Consider the following 13,996-nt stretch of genomic DNA (forward strand, 5'->3'; position numbering starts at 1 on the left):
GTGCTTGGAGTTGAAGTTGGTTCCGGGAGACCACTTGAAGAGGCGTGGCGACCTCGTCGTCAGCTGAAGCTGCGCTTAACAGGCAAAGGGCCTCATCAGACTGCAATCCCCATCTGAAGCAACAGCCTGGGAGACTGCCAGAAGCGGAATGGCTCCCTCCTCCGCCGTAGAAAGGAAGAAGGACCACGCAGAGGCGACCCACTCGTGTGCTTCTCCATTTTGAACGTGCTCCCAGACAGGAAGAAAGCATGGATTTCCCTTCACGTGAGCAAGGCTACCAAGTGCAATTTGCACGCACATTACGCATTAGGAACCATGCAATTTGTTGTCACTTGTTTGAAGAGATTGTCCAAAGTAAGGCCTTGTTTTGGCTTTGCAAGGTTTGCAGGGTTGGCCTTTAAGTCCCAAGGGGCTCAGAAACAAAAAAAATACCCCAACGTTGGAATAAAGGACCTCATTTCCCAAAGGTAACTAGGATTTCAGGCCTTAGACACCTGACAAGGGTGGTCGGTCCTGCCAAGAGGGCAAGGAACTGGACCCGATGCCCTCTGGAGGTCCCTTCCAGTTCTAGTGTTCCATGCTTGTAGGCTAAGGGGACCCTGACCCTCCTCCATTTTGCCTGCGCTCTCCCGTCTCGAACCCAGCTCATCGCTTCAGGAGCGCATCTGCTACGCAAACGCAGCCCGGAAGGGCTGCTGACCCACGCGAAGAGAGGACGTACTGCAAAGACTTTTCAGATGGCAGCTTAGTCCCCCGGCTGCAGCCTGCATCAAGAGCTTTCTGAGCGATCCGGGGCGGGCAGGGAGGAGGAGGTGGCTCTGTCCAGGGAGGCCACTGGCAGCTAGTCACTTCTGGCAGCAGGCAGCGCTCCACCCCTAACGTGCTCCTTCTAAACGTTCAAAGAGCGCTAGTTGAAAAGAGCCCAGAACAGGGCAAGAGATGAGAAGAGGCAGAACTAGCATGGCCAAAAAGGACTCATCCAGCAATGCTACTGCGAAGGGGAAGGCAAGAAGAAATGTCAGCTCAAGCAAGCGACACGTCTTGGGCCCTAAACACGCAGCCCAACTTGTCCCAGGCATCCCCGAAAAGCCTCTCTCCACCAGGAGAGAAAGACAAGCCGCGCCAAAGCTCGGCCCATCCTGGTCCCAAACCTTGTTGGTCCGATTTTCAGTGTCTCACACCTGGTAGGAACCCCCAGGGTAGAAAGCAATCCAGAAAGCAGAGACGGGAAAAGCGCAGCAGGAGAAGGCCGCAAAAGCAGGGGTTGGAACTAGCACCGGTGATGAAAAACAAGCAGTTTGTGGAAATTCCAACAATGCCCCTGGGGGAGCCCGAAAGATGGAGTCCAACTTCTCTGCGCTCCCCCCCAGAAAATCCCCTCCCCACCAGGAAAGACAGAAAGGCCATCTGGATGGAATCCAGGCCCCTCCTGGTCCCAGACGCAGCGAGGAACAAACCGTTTCCTTTTCCAGCGTGGCCAGCCGTTTAACGGCAGCACGAGGCCGCTGAGCTACTGTGAGGGAGAAGTGCCGTCGGTGCTGAAGACGCTCTCGACAGCGGCTCTACGGCATGGATCCAGCGATGGGTTTCCCGCGAGACCGCAGGTTAGCTGGAAAGAATCTTCTCTGACCGACTGTGGCACTCGCCAGGGCGTAGCGTGAAGCCCCGAGGGCTGCCGAGTAAAGTACCGATCCTCCAGAAAGCGGTCCCTCTTTTCAAACGGTTCCCCGGCCTGACAGGGCCCGGCATCCCCTGCTGCGGGGCACGTGCCGCCCGGGCATTTCCCAGGAAAGAGGCTCCAGCGCACGTCTCGGTAGGCAGAGGGCACCCGTGCCATTTGCAATCACTTGAAGGCTCCCGTCAGTTGCTCGTCCTGGGGCCAGTTGTGGATGTTTCGAAGAAGCTCCCGGCAATTGGGCCGCAACCCAAGGGACAAGGGCTCGGCACGCACCGAGCCGAAGGGCGGCCTCGTCGGCCTCTCCTGCTGTGGGGTTGTGGCCCAAAGCATCTTGCCATCACCTCCGTAAGAGGTCAGCCAAGGGCCTGTTTTGCTTGAGGGAGGCGGGGGTCCTCCGAATGTGCCCTGTTCCCCCGCAGCATGTGCTGCACCCAGTGGGGTGGAAAATCCCACAGCCTGTAGCAAAGAGTCTCCTGTGGATTTTCTCATTGCTGTGCCCTTCCCTCCCCGCCGGCCAATTGGGCACACCAGGGCAGCCCGCCTTTTGGGGCGGGAAGAGAAGAGAAGAGAAGAGGCACCACCTCCAAAGGACCGCTGGCCTTCACGGGAGCGCCCACGCCTGTCAGGGGTGGGATTCGAACCCACGCCTCCAGGAGAGACTGCGACCTGAACGCAGCGCCTTGGACCGCTCGGCCACCCTGACGGCCGGCTGGGCTCCTCCCTCAGCTACCTGTGGGCAGAGAGGCAGCACTCCGGCCCACTGGGAGTCAGGGCCGCTGCTGCCAACAAAAGCTCCAGGCCTGGCTGCCAAGAGGAGACGGTGGTCCCTGAAAAAGTCAGCCGCCTGCCAGGGGTGGGATTCGAACCCACGCCTCCAGGGGAGACTGCGACCTTAACGCAGCGCCTTAGACCGCTCGGCCACCCTGACGGCCAGAAGGGCCCCTCCCCTTCTTTTCTGCCCGCCGCTGGCGGTGGCAGGGGGACATGGCCCCCGCCAGCAGGTGGCCTGCTTTCCCAACCAGGCCCCGGGGGGCGGGAAAACTCCTGCCAGCAGATCAACAGGAAACCCCTGAAACCAACTGACGCAAAAGAGCAGGGAGCCTCCCTGCCCCCGAGCAACAAAAGCCCGACAGCCCACTTTCAGGAGTGGCATTGGGAAGCCACACCTCCCCACAAGGCAGCGCTCTGGACCACTCATTCAGCCCCACCCAGCTGGCAAGTTTTTCTCCTGGGTGGCAGTCAGTGGAATTCAAAAGGCGGCGGCGCGCCTCACGCCAGCGTACTGCTGGCCTTTTCCCCTTTTCTTTCTGAAAATGGCCACGCTGGAAGAAAACAGCACGGGGAGAGCCACGCAAGAGCAGGCAGCAAAGAATGCAGCCCAAACGGACACTCGAGCGCATGCAAACGGGGGAGTTTGAGAAGGAGAGCCCCCCTGCTGAACGAACCAGGCGTGAGTAAGTTCCTTTGGGGTGAGTGACTTGGCTTGACTGTTGCTCTGCATTTGTCTTCTCTTTCAGGTGATTTCACTGACTGTGTCCGTTGGGATTCTGAGCCTGGGACGTCTTTGAGGCATTGTTGCTTTCCTGAGCCTCGTTGGAATCAGCCTGGGGATCAGCCCTCTGTGATGTTCTTGGATTTGACAACGACTAGCAGAACCATTGCTGTAACCACGGTCCAAAGCTTCGACCTAACGCTGTGCCAAGTGGGCCAGATGAGGGGTCTCATGAGAGCTGGTCATTCACGGAATGTCTTGTTGCTGCTGCTGCTGCTAGATCTGTATCATTTGTGGATGTGAAGTTGTCAGGGGCGGCCCTGTGCTTGGAGTTGAAGTTGGTTCCGGGAGACCACTTGAAGAGGCGTGGCGACCTCGTCGTCAGCTGAAGCTGCGCTTAACAGGCAAAGGGCCTCATCAGACTGCAATCCCCATCTGAAGCAACAGCCTGGGAGACTGCCAGAAGCGGAATGGCTCCCTCCTCCGCCGTAGAAAGGAAGAAGGACCACGCAGAGGCGACCCACTCGTGTGCTTCTCCATTTTGAACGTGCTCCCAGACAGGAAGAAAGCATGGATTTCCCTTCACGTGAGCAAGGCTACCAAGTGCAATTTGCACGCACATTACGCATTAGGAACCATGCAATTTGTTGTCACTTGTTTGAAGAGATTGTCCAAAGTAAGGCCTTGTTTTGGCTTTGCAAGGTTTGCAGGGTTGGCCTTTAAGTCCCAAGGGGCTCAGAAACAAAAAAAATACCCCAACGTTGGAATAAAGGACCTCATTTCCCAAAGGTAACTAGGATTTCAGGCCTTAGACACCTGACAAGGGTGGTCGGTCCTGCCAAGAGGGCAAGGAACTGGACCCGATGCCCTCTGGAGGTCCCTTCCAGTTCTAGTGTTCCATGCTTGTAGGCTAAGGGGACCCTGACCCTCCTCCATTTTGCCTGCGCTCTCCCGTCTCGAACCCAGCTCATCGCTTCAGGAGCGCATCTGCTACGCAAACGCAGCCCGGAAGGGCTGCTGACCCACGCGAAGAGAGGACGTACTGCAAAGACTTTTCAGATGGCAGCTTAGTCCCCCGGCTGCAGCCTGCATCAAGAGCTTTCTGAGCGATCCGGGGCGGGCAGGGAGGAGGAGGTGGCTCTGTCCAGGGAGGCCACTGGCAGCTAGTCACTTCTGGCAGCAGGCAGCGCTCCACCCCTAACGTGCTCCTTCTAAACGTTCAAAGAGCGCTAGTTGAAAAGAGCCCAGAACAGGGCAAGAGATGAGAAGAGGCAGAACTAGCATGGCCAAAAAGGACTCATCCAGCAATGCTACTGCGAAGGGGAAGGCAAGAAGAAATGTCAGCTCAAGCAAGCGACACGTCTTGGGCCCTAAACACGCAGCCCAACTTGTCCCAGGCATCCCCGAAAAGCCTCTCTCCACCAGGAGAGAAAGACAAGCCGCGCCAAAGCTCGGCCCATCCTGGTCCCAAACCTTGTTGGTCCGATTTTCAGTGTCTCACACCTGGTAGGAACCCCCAGGGTAGAAAGCAATCCAGAAAGCAGAGACGGGAAAAGCGCAGCAGGAGAAGGCCGCAAAAGCAGGGGTTGGAACTAGCACCGGTGATGAAAAACAAGCAGTTTGTGGAAATTCCAACAATGCCCCTGGGGGAGCCCGAAAGATGGAGTCCAACTTCTCTGCGCTCCCCCCCAGAAAATCCCCTCCCCACCAGGAAAGACAGAAAGGCCATCTGGATGGAATCCAGGCCCCTCCTGGTCCCAGACGCAGCGAGGAACAAACCGTTTCCTTTTCCAGCGTGGCCAGCCGTTTAACGGCAGCACGAGGCCGCTGAGCTACTGTGAGGGAGAAGTGCCGTCGGTGCTGAAGACGCTCTCGACAGCGGCTCTACGGCATGGATCCAGCGATGGGTTTCCCGCGAGACCGCAGGTTAGCTGGAAAGAATCTTCTCTGACCGACTGTGGCACTCGCCAGGGCGTAGCGTGAAGCCCCGAGGGCTGCCGAGTAAAGTACCGATCCTCCAGAAAGCGGTCCCTCTTTTCAAACGGTTCCCCGGCCTGACAGGGCCCGGCATCCCCTGCTGCGGGGCACGTGCCGCCCGGGCATTTCCCAGGAAAGAGGCTCCAGCGCACGTCTCGGTAGGCAGAGGGCACCCGTGCCATTTGCAATCACTTGAAGGCTCCCGTCAGTTGCTCGTCCTGGGGCCAGTTGTGGATGTTTCGAAGAAGCTCCCGGCAATTGGGCCGCAACCCAAGGGACAAGGGCTCGGCACGCACCGAGCCGAAGGGCGGCCTCGTCGGCCTCTCCTGCTGTGGGGTTGTGGCCCAAAGCATCTTGCCATCACCTCCGTAAGAGGTCAGCCAAGGGCCTGTTTTGCTTGAGGGAGGCGGGGGTCCTCCGAATGTGCCCTGTTCCCCCGCAGCATGTGCTGCACCCAGTGGGGTGGAAAATCCCACAGCCTGTAGCAAAGAGTCTCCTGTGGATTTTCTCATTGCTGTGCCCTTCCCTCCCCGCCGGCCAATTGGGCACACCAGGGCAGCCCGCCTTTTGGGGCGGGAAGAGAAGAGAAGAGGCACCACCTCCAAAGGACCGCTGGCCTTCACGGGAGCGCCCACGCCTGTCAGGGGTGGGATTCGAACCCACGCCTCCAGGAGAGACTGCGACCTGAACGCAGCGCCTTGGACCGCTCGGCCACCCTGACGGCCGGCTGGGCTCCTCCCTCAGCTACCTGTGGGCAGAGAGGCAGCACTCCGGCCCACTGGGAGTCAGGGCCGCTGCTGCCAACAAAAGCTCCAGGCCTGGCTGCCAAGAGGAGACGGTGGTCCCTGAAAAAGTCAGCCGCCTGCCAGGGGTGGGATTCGAACCCACGCCTCCAGGGGAGACTGCGACCTTAACGCAGCGCCTTAGACCGCTCGGCCACCCTGACGACCAGAAGGGCCCCTCCCCTTCTTTTCTGCCCGCCGCTGGCGGTGGCAGGGGGACATGGCCCCCGCCAGCAGGTGGCCTGCTTTCCCAACCAGGCCCCGGGGGGCGGGAAAACTCCTGCCAGCAGATCAACAGGAAACCCCTGAAACCAACTGACGCAAAAGAGCAGGGAGCCTCCCTGCCCCCGAGCAACAAAAGCCCGACAGCCCACTTTCAGGAGTGGCATTGGGAAGCCACACCTCCCCACAAGGCAGCGCTCTGGACCACTCATTCAGCCCCACCCAGCTGGCAAGTTTTTCTCCTGGGTGGCAGTCAGTGGAATTCAAAAGGCGGCGGCGCGCCTCACGCCAGCGTACTGCTGGCCTTTTCCCCTTTTCTTTCTGAAAATGGCCACGCTGGAAGAAAACAGCACGGGGAGAGCCACGCAAGAGCAGGCAGCAAAGAATGCAGCCCAAACGGACACTCGAGCGCATGCAAACGGGGGAGTTTGAGAAGGAGAGCCCCCCTGCTGAACGAACCAGGCGTGAGTAAGTTCCTTTGGGGTGAGTGACTTGGCTTGACTGTTGCTCTGCATTTGTCTTCTCTTTCAGGTGATTTCACTGACTGTGTCCGTTGGGATTCTGAGCCTGGGACGTCTTTGAGGCATTGTTGCTTTCCTGAGCCTCGTTGGAATCAGCCTGGGGATCAGCCCTCTGTGATGTTCTTGGATTTGACAACGACTAGCAGAACCATTGCTGTAACCACGGTCCAAAGCTTCGACCTAACGCTGTGCCAAGTGGGCCAGATGAGGGGTCTCATGAGAGCTGGTCATTCACGGAATGTCTTGTTGCTGCTGCTGCTGCTAGATCTGTATCATTTGTGGATGTGAAGTTGTCAGGGGCGGCCCTGTGCTTGGAGTTGAAGTTGGTTCCGGGAGACCACTTGAAGAGGCGTGGCGACCTCGTCGTCAGCTGAAGCTGCGCTTAACAGGCAAAGGGCCTCATCAGACTGCAATCCCCATCTGAAGCAACAGCCTGGGAGACTGCCAGAAGCGGAATGGCTCCCTCCTCCGCCGTAGAAAGGAAGAAGGACCACGCAGAGGCGACCCACTCGTGTGCTTCTCCATTTTGAACGTGCTCCCAGACAGGAAGAAAGCATGGATTTCCCTTCACGTGAGCAAGGCTACCAAGTGCAATTTGCACGCACATTACGCATTAGGAACCATGCAATTTGTTGTCACTTGTTTGAAGAGATTGTCCAAAGTAAGGCCTTGTTTTGGCTTTGCAAGGTTTGCAGGGTTGGCCTTTAAGTCCCAAGGGGCTCAGAAACAAAAAAAATACCCCAACGTTGGAATAAAGGACCTCATTTCCCAAAGGTAACTAGGATTTCAGGCCTTAGACACCTGACAAGGGTGGTCGGTCCTGCCAAGAGGGCAAGGAACTGGACCCGATGCCCTCTGGAGGTCCCTTCCAGTTCTAGTGTTCCATGCTTGTAGGCTAAGGGGACCCTGACCCTCCTCCATTTTGCCTGCGCTCTCCCGTCTCGAACCCAGCTCATCGCTTCAGGAGCGCATCTGCTACGCAAACGCAGCCCGGAAGGGCTGCTGACCCACGCGAAGAGAGGACGTACTGCAAAGACTTTTCAGATGGCAGCTTAGTCCCCCGGCTGCAGCCTGCATCAAGAGCTTTCTGAGCGATCCGGGGCGGGCAGGGAGGAGGAGGTGGCTCTGTCCAGGGAGGCCACTGGCAGCTAGTCACTTCTGGCAGCAGGCAGCGCTCCACCCCTAACGTGCTCCTTCTAAACGTTCAAAGAGCGCTAGTTGAAAAGAGCCCAGAACAGGGCAAGAGATGAGAAGAGGCAGAACTAGCATGGCCAAAAAGGACTCATCCAGCAATGCTACTGCGAAGGGGAAGGCAAGAAGAAATGTCAGCTCAAGCAAGCGACACGTCTTGGGCCCTAAACACGCAGCCCAACTTGTCCCAGGCATCCCCGAAAAGCCTCTCTCCACCAGGAGAGAAAGACAAGCCGCGCCAAAGCTCGGCCCATCCTGGTCCCAAACCTTGTTGGTCCGATTTTCAGTGTCTCACACCTGGTAGGAACCCCCAGGGTAGAAAGCAATCCAGAAAGCAGAGACGGGAAAAGCGCAGCAGGAGAAGGCCGCAAAAGCAGGGGTTGGAACTAGCACCGGTGATGAAAAACAAGCAGTTTGTGGAAATTCCAACAATGCCCCTGGGGGAGCCCGAAAGATGGAGTCCAACTTCTCTGCGCTCCCCCCCAGAAAATCCCCTCCCCACCAGGAAAGACAGAAAGGCCATCTGGATGGAATCCAGGCCCCTCCTGGTCCCAGACGCAGCGAGGAACAAACCGTTTCCTTTTCCAGCGTGGCCAGCCGTTTAACGGCAGCACGAGGCCGCTGAGCTACTGTGAGGGAGAAGTGCCGTCGGTGCTGAAGACGCTCTCGACAGCGGCTCTACGGCATGGATCCAGCGATGGGTTTCCCGCGAGACCGCAGGTTAGCTGGAAAGAATCTTCTCTGACCGACTGTGGCACTCGCCAGGGCGTAGCGTGAAGCCCCGAGGGCTGCCGAGTAAAGTACCGATCCTCCAGAAAGCGGTCCCTCTTTTCAAACGGTTCCCCGGCCTGACAGGGCCCGGCATCCCCTGCTGCGGGGCACGTGCCGCCCGGGCATTTCCCAGGAAAGAGGCTCCAGCGCACGTCTCGGTAGGCAGAGGGCACCCGTGCCATTTGCAATCACTTGAAGGCTCCCGTCAGTTGCTCGTCCTGGGGCCAGTTGTGGATGTTTCGAAGAAGCTCCCGGCAATTGGGCCGCAACCCAAGGGACAAGGGCTCGGCACGCACCGAGCCGAAGGGCGGCCTCGTCGGCCTCTCCTGCTGTGGGGTTGTGGCCCAAAGCATCTTGCCATCACCTCCGTAAGAGGTCAGCCAAGGGCCTGTTTTGCTTGAGGGAGGCGGGGGTCCTCCGAATGTGCCCTGTTCCCCCGCAGCATGTGCTGCACCCAGTGGGGTGGAAAATCCCACAGCCTGTAGCAAAGAGTCTCCTGTGGATTTTCTCATTGCTGTGCCCTTCCCTCCCCGCCGGCCAATTGGGCACACCAGGGCAGCCCGCCTTTTGGGGCGGGAAGAGAAGAGAAGAGAAGAGGCACCACCTCCAAAGGACCGCTGGCCTTCACGGGAGCGCCCACGCCTGTCAGGGGTGGGATTCGAACCCACGCCTCCAGGAGAGACTGCGACCTGAACGCAGCGCCTTGGACCGCTCGGCCACCCTGACGGCCGGCTGGGCTCCTCCCTCAGCTACCTGTGGGCAGAGAGGCAGCACTCCGGCCCACTGGGAGTCAGGGCCGCTGCTGCCAACAAAAGCTCCAGGCCTGGCTGCCAAGAGGAGACGGTGGTCCCTGAAAAAGTCAGCCGCCTGCCAGGGGTGGGATTCGAACCCACGCCTCCAGGGGAGACTGCGACCTTAACGCAGCGCCTTAGACCGCTCGGCCACCCTGACGACCAGAAGGGCCCCTCCCCTTCTTTTCTGCCCGCCGCTGGCGGTGGCAGGGGGACATGGCCCCCGCCAGCAGGTGGCCTGCTTTCCCAACCAGGCCCCGGGGGGCGGGAAAACTCCTGCCAGCAGATCAACAGGAAACCCCTGAAACCAACTGACGCAAAAGAGCAGGGAGCCTCCCTGCCCCCGAGCAACAAAAGCCCGACAGCCCACTTTCAGGAGTGGCATTGGGAAGCCACACCTCCCCACAAGGCAGCGCTCTGGACCACTCATTCAGCCCCACCCAGCTGGCAAGTTTTTCTCCTGGGTGGCAGTCAGTGGAATTCAAAAGGCGGCGGCGCGCCTCACGCCAGCGTACTGCTGGCCTTTTCCCCTTTTCTTTCTGAAAATGGCCACGCTGGAAGAAAACAGCACGGGGAGAGCCACGCAAGAGCAGGCAGCAAAGAATGCAGCCCAAACGGACACTCGAGCGCATGCAAACGGGGGAGTTTGAGAAGGAGAGCCCCCCTGCTGAACGAACCAGGCGTGAGTAAGTTCCTTTGGGGTGAGTGACTTGGCTTGACTGTTGCTCTGCATTTGTCTTCTCTTTCAGGTGATTTCACTGACTGTGTCCGTTGGGATTCTGAGCCTGGGACGTCTTTGAGGCATTGTTGCTTTCCTGAGCCTCGTTGGAATCAGCCTGGGGATCAGCCCTCTGTGATGTTCTTGGATTTGACAACGACTAGCAGAACCATTGCTGTAACCACGGTCCAAAGCTTCGACCTAACGCTGTGCCAAGTGGGCCAGATGAGGGGTCTCATGAGAGCTGGTCATTCACGGAATGTCTTGTTGCTGCTGCTGCTGCTAGATCTGTATCATTTGTGGATGTGAAGTTGTCAGGGGCGGCCCTGTGCTTGGAGTTGAAGTTGGTTCCGGGAGACCACTTGAAGAGGCGTGGCGACCTCGTCGTCAGCTGAAGCTGCGCTTAACAGGCAAAGGGCCTCATCAGACTGCAATCCCCATCTGAAGCAACAGCCTGGGAGACTGCCAGAAGCGGAATGGCTCCCTCCTCCGCCGTAGAAAGGAAGAAGGACCACGCAGAGGCGACCCACTCGTGTGCTTCTCCATTTTGAACGTGCTCCCAGACAGGAAGAAAGCATGGATTTCCCTTCACGTGAGCAAGGCTACCAAGTGCAATTTGCACGCACATTACGCATTAGGAACCATGCAATTTGTTGTCACTTGTTTGAAGAGATTGTCCAAAGTAAGGCCTTGTTTTGGCTTTGCAAGGTTTGCAGGGTTGGCCTTTAAGTCCCAAGGGGCTCAGAAACAAAAAAAATACCCCAACGTTGGAATAAAGGACCTCATTTCCCAAAGGTAACTAGGATTTCAGGCCTTAGACACCTGACAAGGGTGGTCGGTCCTGCCAAGAGGGCAAGGAACTGGACCCGATGCCCTCTGGAGGTCCCTTCCAGTTCTAGTGTTCCATGCTTGTAGGCTAAGGGGACCCTGACCCTCCTCCATTTTGCCTGCGCTCTCCCGTCTCGAACCCAGCTCATCGCTTCAGGAGCGCATCTGCTACGCAAACGCAGCCCGGAAGGGCTGCTGACCCACGCGAAGAGAGGACGTACTGCAAAGACTTTTCAGATGGCAGCTTAGTCCCCCGGCTGCAGCCTGCATCAAGAGCTTTCTGAGCGATCCGGGGCGGGCAGGGAGGAGGAGGTGGCTCTGTCCAGGGAGGCCACTGGCAGCTAGTCACTTCTGGCAGCAGGCAGCGCTCCACCCCTAACGTGCTCCTTCTAAACGTTCAAAGAGCGCTAGTTGAAAAGAGCCCAGAACAGGGCAAGAGATGAGAAGAGGCAGAACTAGCATGGCCAAAAAGGACTCATCCAGCAATGCTACTGCGAAGGGGAAGGCAAGAAGAAATGTCAGCTCAAGCAAGCGACACGTCTTGGGCCCTAAACACGCAGCCCAACTTGTCCCAGGCATCCCCGAAAAGCCTCTCTCCACCAGGAGAGAAAGACAAGCCGCGCCAAAGCTCGGCCCATCCTGGTCCCAAACCTTGTTGGTCCGATTTTCAGTGTCTCACACCTGGTAGGAACCCCCAGGGTAGAAAGCAATCCAGAAAGCAGAGACGGGAAAAGCGCAGCAGGAGAAGGCCGCAAAAGCAGGGGTTGGAACTAGCACCGGTGATGAAAAACAAGCAGTTTGTGGAAATTCCAACAATGCCCCTGGGGGAGCCCGAAAGATGGAGTCCAACTTCTCTGCGCTCCCCCCCAGAAAATCCCCTCCCCACCAGGAAAGACAGAAAGGCCATCTGGATGGAATCCAGGCCCCTCCTGGTCCCAGACGCAGCGAGGAACAAACCGTTTCCTTTTCCAGCGTGGCCAGCCGTTTAACGGCAGCACGAGGCCGCTGAGCTACTGTGAGGGAGAAGTGCCGTCGGTGCTGAAGACGCTCTCGACAGCGGCTCTACGGCATGGATCCAGCGATGGGTTTCCCGCGAGACCGCAGGTTAGCTGGAAAGAATCTTCTCTGACCGACTGTGGCACTCGCCAGGGCGTAGCGTGAAGCCCCGAGGGCTGCCGAGTAAAGTACCGATCCTCCAGAAAGCGGTCCCTCTTTTCAAACGGTTCCCCGGCCTGACAGGGCCCGGCATCCCCTGCTGCGGGGCACGTGCCGCCCGGGCATTTCCCAGGAAAGAGGCTCCAGCGCACGTCTCGGTAGGCAGAGGGCACCCGTGCCATTTGCAATCACTTGAAGGCTCCCGTCAGTTGCTCGTCCTGGGGCCAGTTGTGGATGTTTCGAAGAAGCTCCCGGCAATTGGGCCGCAACCCAAGGGACAAGGGCTCGGCACGCACCGAGCCGAAGGGCGGCCTCGTCGGCCTCTCCTGCTGTGGGGTTGTGGCCCAAAGCATCTTGCCATCACCTCCGTAAGAGGTCAGCCAAGGGCCTGTTTTGCTTGAGGGAGGCGGGGGTCCTCCGAATGTGCCCTGTTCCCCCGCAGCATGTGCTGCACCCAGTGGGGTGGAAAATCCCACAGCCTGTAGCAAAGAGTCTCCTGTGGATTTTCTCATTGCTGTGCCCTTCCCTCCCCGCCGGCCAATTGGGCACACCAGGGCAGCCCGCCTTTTGGGGCGGGAAGAGAAGAGAAGAGGCACCACCTCCAAAGGACCGCTGGCCTTCACGGGAGCGCCCACGCCTGTCAGGGGTGGGATTCGAACCCACGCCTCCAGGAGAGACTGCGACCTGAACGCAGCGCCTTGGACCGCTCGGCCACCCTGACGGCCGGCTGGGCTCCTCCCTCAGCTACCTGTGGGCAGAGAGGCAGCACTCCGGCCCACTGGGAGTCAGGGCCGCTGCTGCCAACAAAAGCTCCAGGCCTGGCTGCCAAGAGGAGACGGTGGTCCCTGAAAAAGTCAGCCACCTGCCAGGGGTGGGATTCGAACACACGCCTCCAGGGGAGACTGCGACCTTAACGCAGCGCCTTAGACCGCTCGGCCACCCTGACGGCCAGAAGGGCCCCTCCCCTTCTTTTCTGCCCGCCGCTGGCGGTGGCAGGGGGACATGGCCCCCGCCAGCAGGTGGCCTGCTTTCCCAACCAGGCCCCGGGGGGCGGGAAAACTCCTGCCAGCAGATCAACAGGAAACCCCTGAAACCAACTGACGCAAAAGAGCAGGGAGCCTCCCTGCCCCCGAGCAACAAAAGCCCGACAGCCCACTTTCAGGAGTGGCATTGGGAAGCCACACCTCCCCACAAGGCAGCGCTCTGGACCACTCATTCAGCCCCACCCAGCTGGCAAGTTTTTCTCCTGGGTGGCAGTCAGTGGAATTCAAAAGGCGGCGGCGCGCCTCACGCCAGCGTACTGCTGGCCTTTTCCCCTTTTCTTTCTGAAAATGGCCACGCTGGAAGAAAACAGCACGGGGAGAGCCACGCAAGAGCAGGCAGCAAAGAATGCAGCCCAAACGGACACTCGAGCGCATGCAAACGGGGGAGTTTGAGAAGGAGAGCCCCCCTGCTGAACGAACCAGGCGTGAGTAAGTTCCTTTGGGGTGAGTGACTTGGCTTGACTGTTGCTCTGCATTTGTCTTCTCTTTCAGGTGATTTCACTGACTGTGTCCGTTGGGATTCTGAGCCTGGGACGTCTTTGAGGCATTGTTGCTTTCCTGAGCCTCGTTGGAATCAGCCTGGGGATCAGCCCTCTGTGATGTTCTTGGATTTGACAACGACTAGCAGAACCATTGCTGTAACCACGGTCCAAAGCTTCGACCTAACGCTGTGCCAAGTGGGCCAGATGAGGGGTCTCATGAGAGCTGGTCATTCACGGAATGTCTTGTTGCTGCTGCTGCTGCTAGATCTGTATCATTTGTGGATGTGAAGTTGTCAGGGGCGGCCCTGTGCTTGGAGTTGAAGTTGGTTCCGGGAGACCACTTGA

General features: G+C 58.5%; 8 non-coding genes across 8 annotated transcripts; all 8 read right to left on the reverse strand.

Annotated features, from left to right (window-relative positions):
• Positions 1–2,298: 2,298 nt before the first annotated feature.
• On the reverse strand, positions 2,299–2,381 carry TRNAL-CAG (transfer RNA leucine (anticodon CAG)). Its single transcript has one exon. It is a non-coding gene; the product is annotated as a tRNA-Leu (tRNA).
• Positions 2,382–2,523: 142 nt separating this feature from the next.
• Positions 2,524–2,606, reverse strand: TRNAL-AAG (transfer RNA leucine (anticodon AAG)). Its single transcript has one exon. It is a non-coding gene; the product is annotated as a tRNA-Leu (tRNA).
• Positions 2,607–5,785: 3,179 nt separating this feature from the next.
• TRNAL-CAG (transfer RNA leucine (anticodon CAG)) lies at positions 5,786–5,868 on the reverse strand. The gene has a single exon. It is a non-coding gene; the product is annotated as a tRNA-Leu (tRNA).
• A 142-nt stretch (positions 5,869–6,010) lies between these two features.
• TRNAL-AAG (transfer RNA leucine (anticodon AAG)) lies at positions 6,011–6,093 on the reverse strand. Its single transcript has one exon. It is a non-coding gene; the product is annotated as a tRNA-Leu (tRNA).
• A 3,184-nt stretch (positions 6,094–9,277) lies between these two features.
• On the reverse strand, positions 9,278–9,360 carry TRNAL-CAG (transfer RNA leucine (anticodon CAG)). The gene has a single exon. It is a non-coding gene; the product is annotated as a tRNA-Leu (tRNA).
• A 142-nt stretch (positions 9,361–9,502) lies between these two features.
• TRNAL-AAG (transfer RNA leucine (anticodon AAG)) lies at positions 9,503–9,585 on the reverse strand. Its single transcript has one exon. It is a non-coding gene; the product is annotated as a tRNA-Leu (tRNA).
• A 3,179-nt stretch (positions 9,586–12,764) lies between these two features.
• On the reverse strand, positions 12,765–12,847 carry TRNAL-CAG (transfer RNA leucine (anticodon CAG)). Its single transcript has one exon. It is a non-coding gene; the product is annotated as a tRNA-Leu (tRNA).
• A 142-nt stretch (positions 12,848–12,989) lies between these two features.
• On the reverse strand, positions 12,990–13,072 carry TRNAL-AAG (transfer RNA leucine (anticodon AAG)). Its single transcript has one exon. It is a non-coding gene; the product is annotated as a tRNA-Leu (tRNA).
• Between the last annotated feature and the right edge of the window lie 924 nt (positions 13,073–13,996).

The sequence above is a fragment of the Carettochelys insculpta genome, chromosome 2, assembly GCF_033958435.1.
Source record: "Carettochelys insculpta isolate YL-2023 chromosome 2, ASM3395843v1, whole genome shotgun sequence".
NCBI classification, from domain to species: Eukaryota; Metazoa; Chordata; order Testudines; family Carettochelyidae; genus Carettochelys; species Carettochelys insculpta.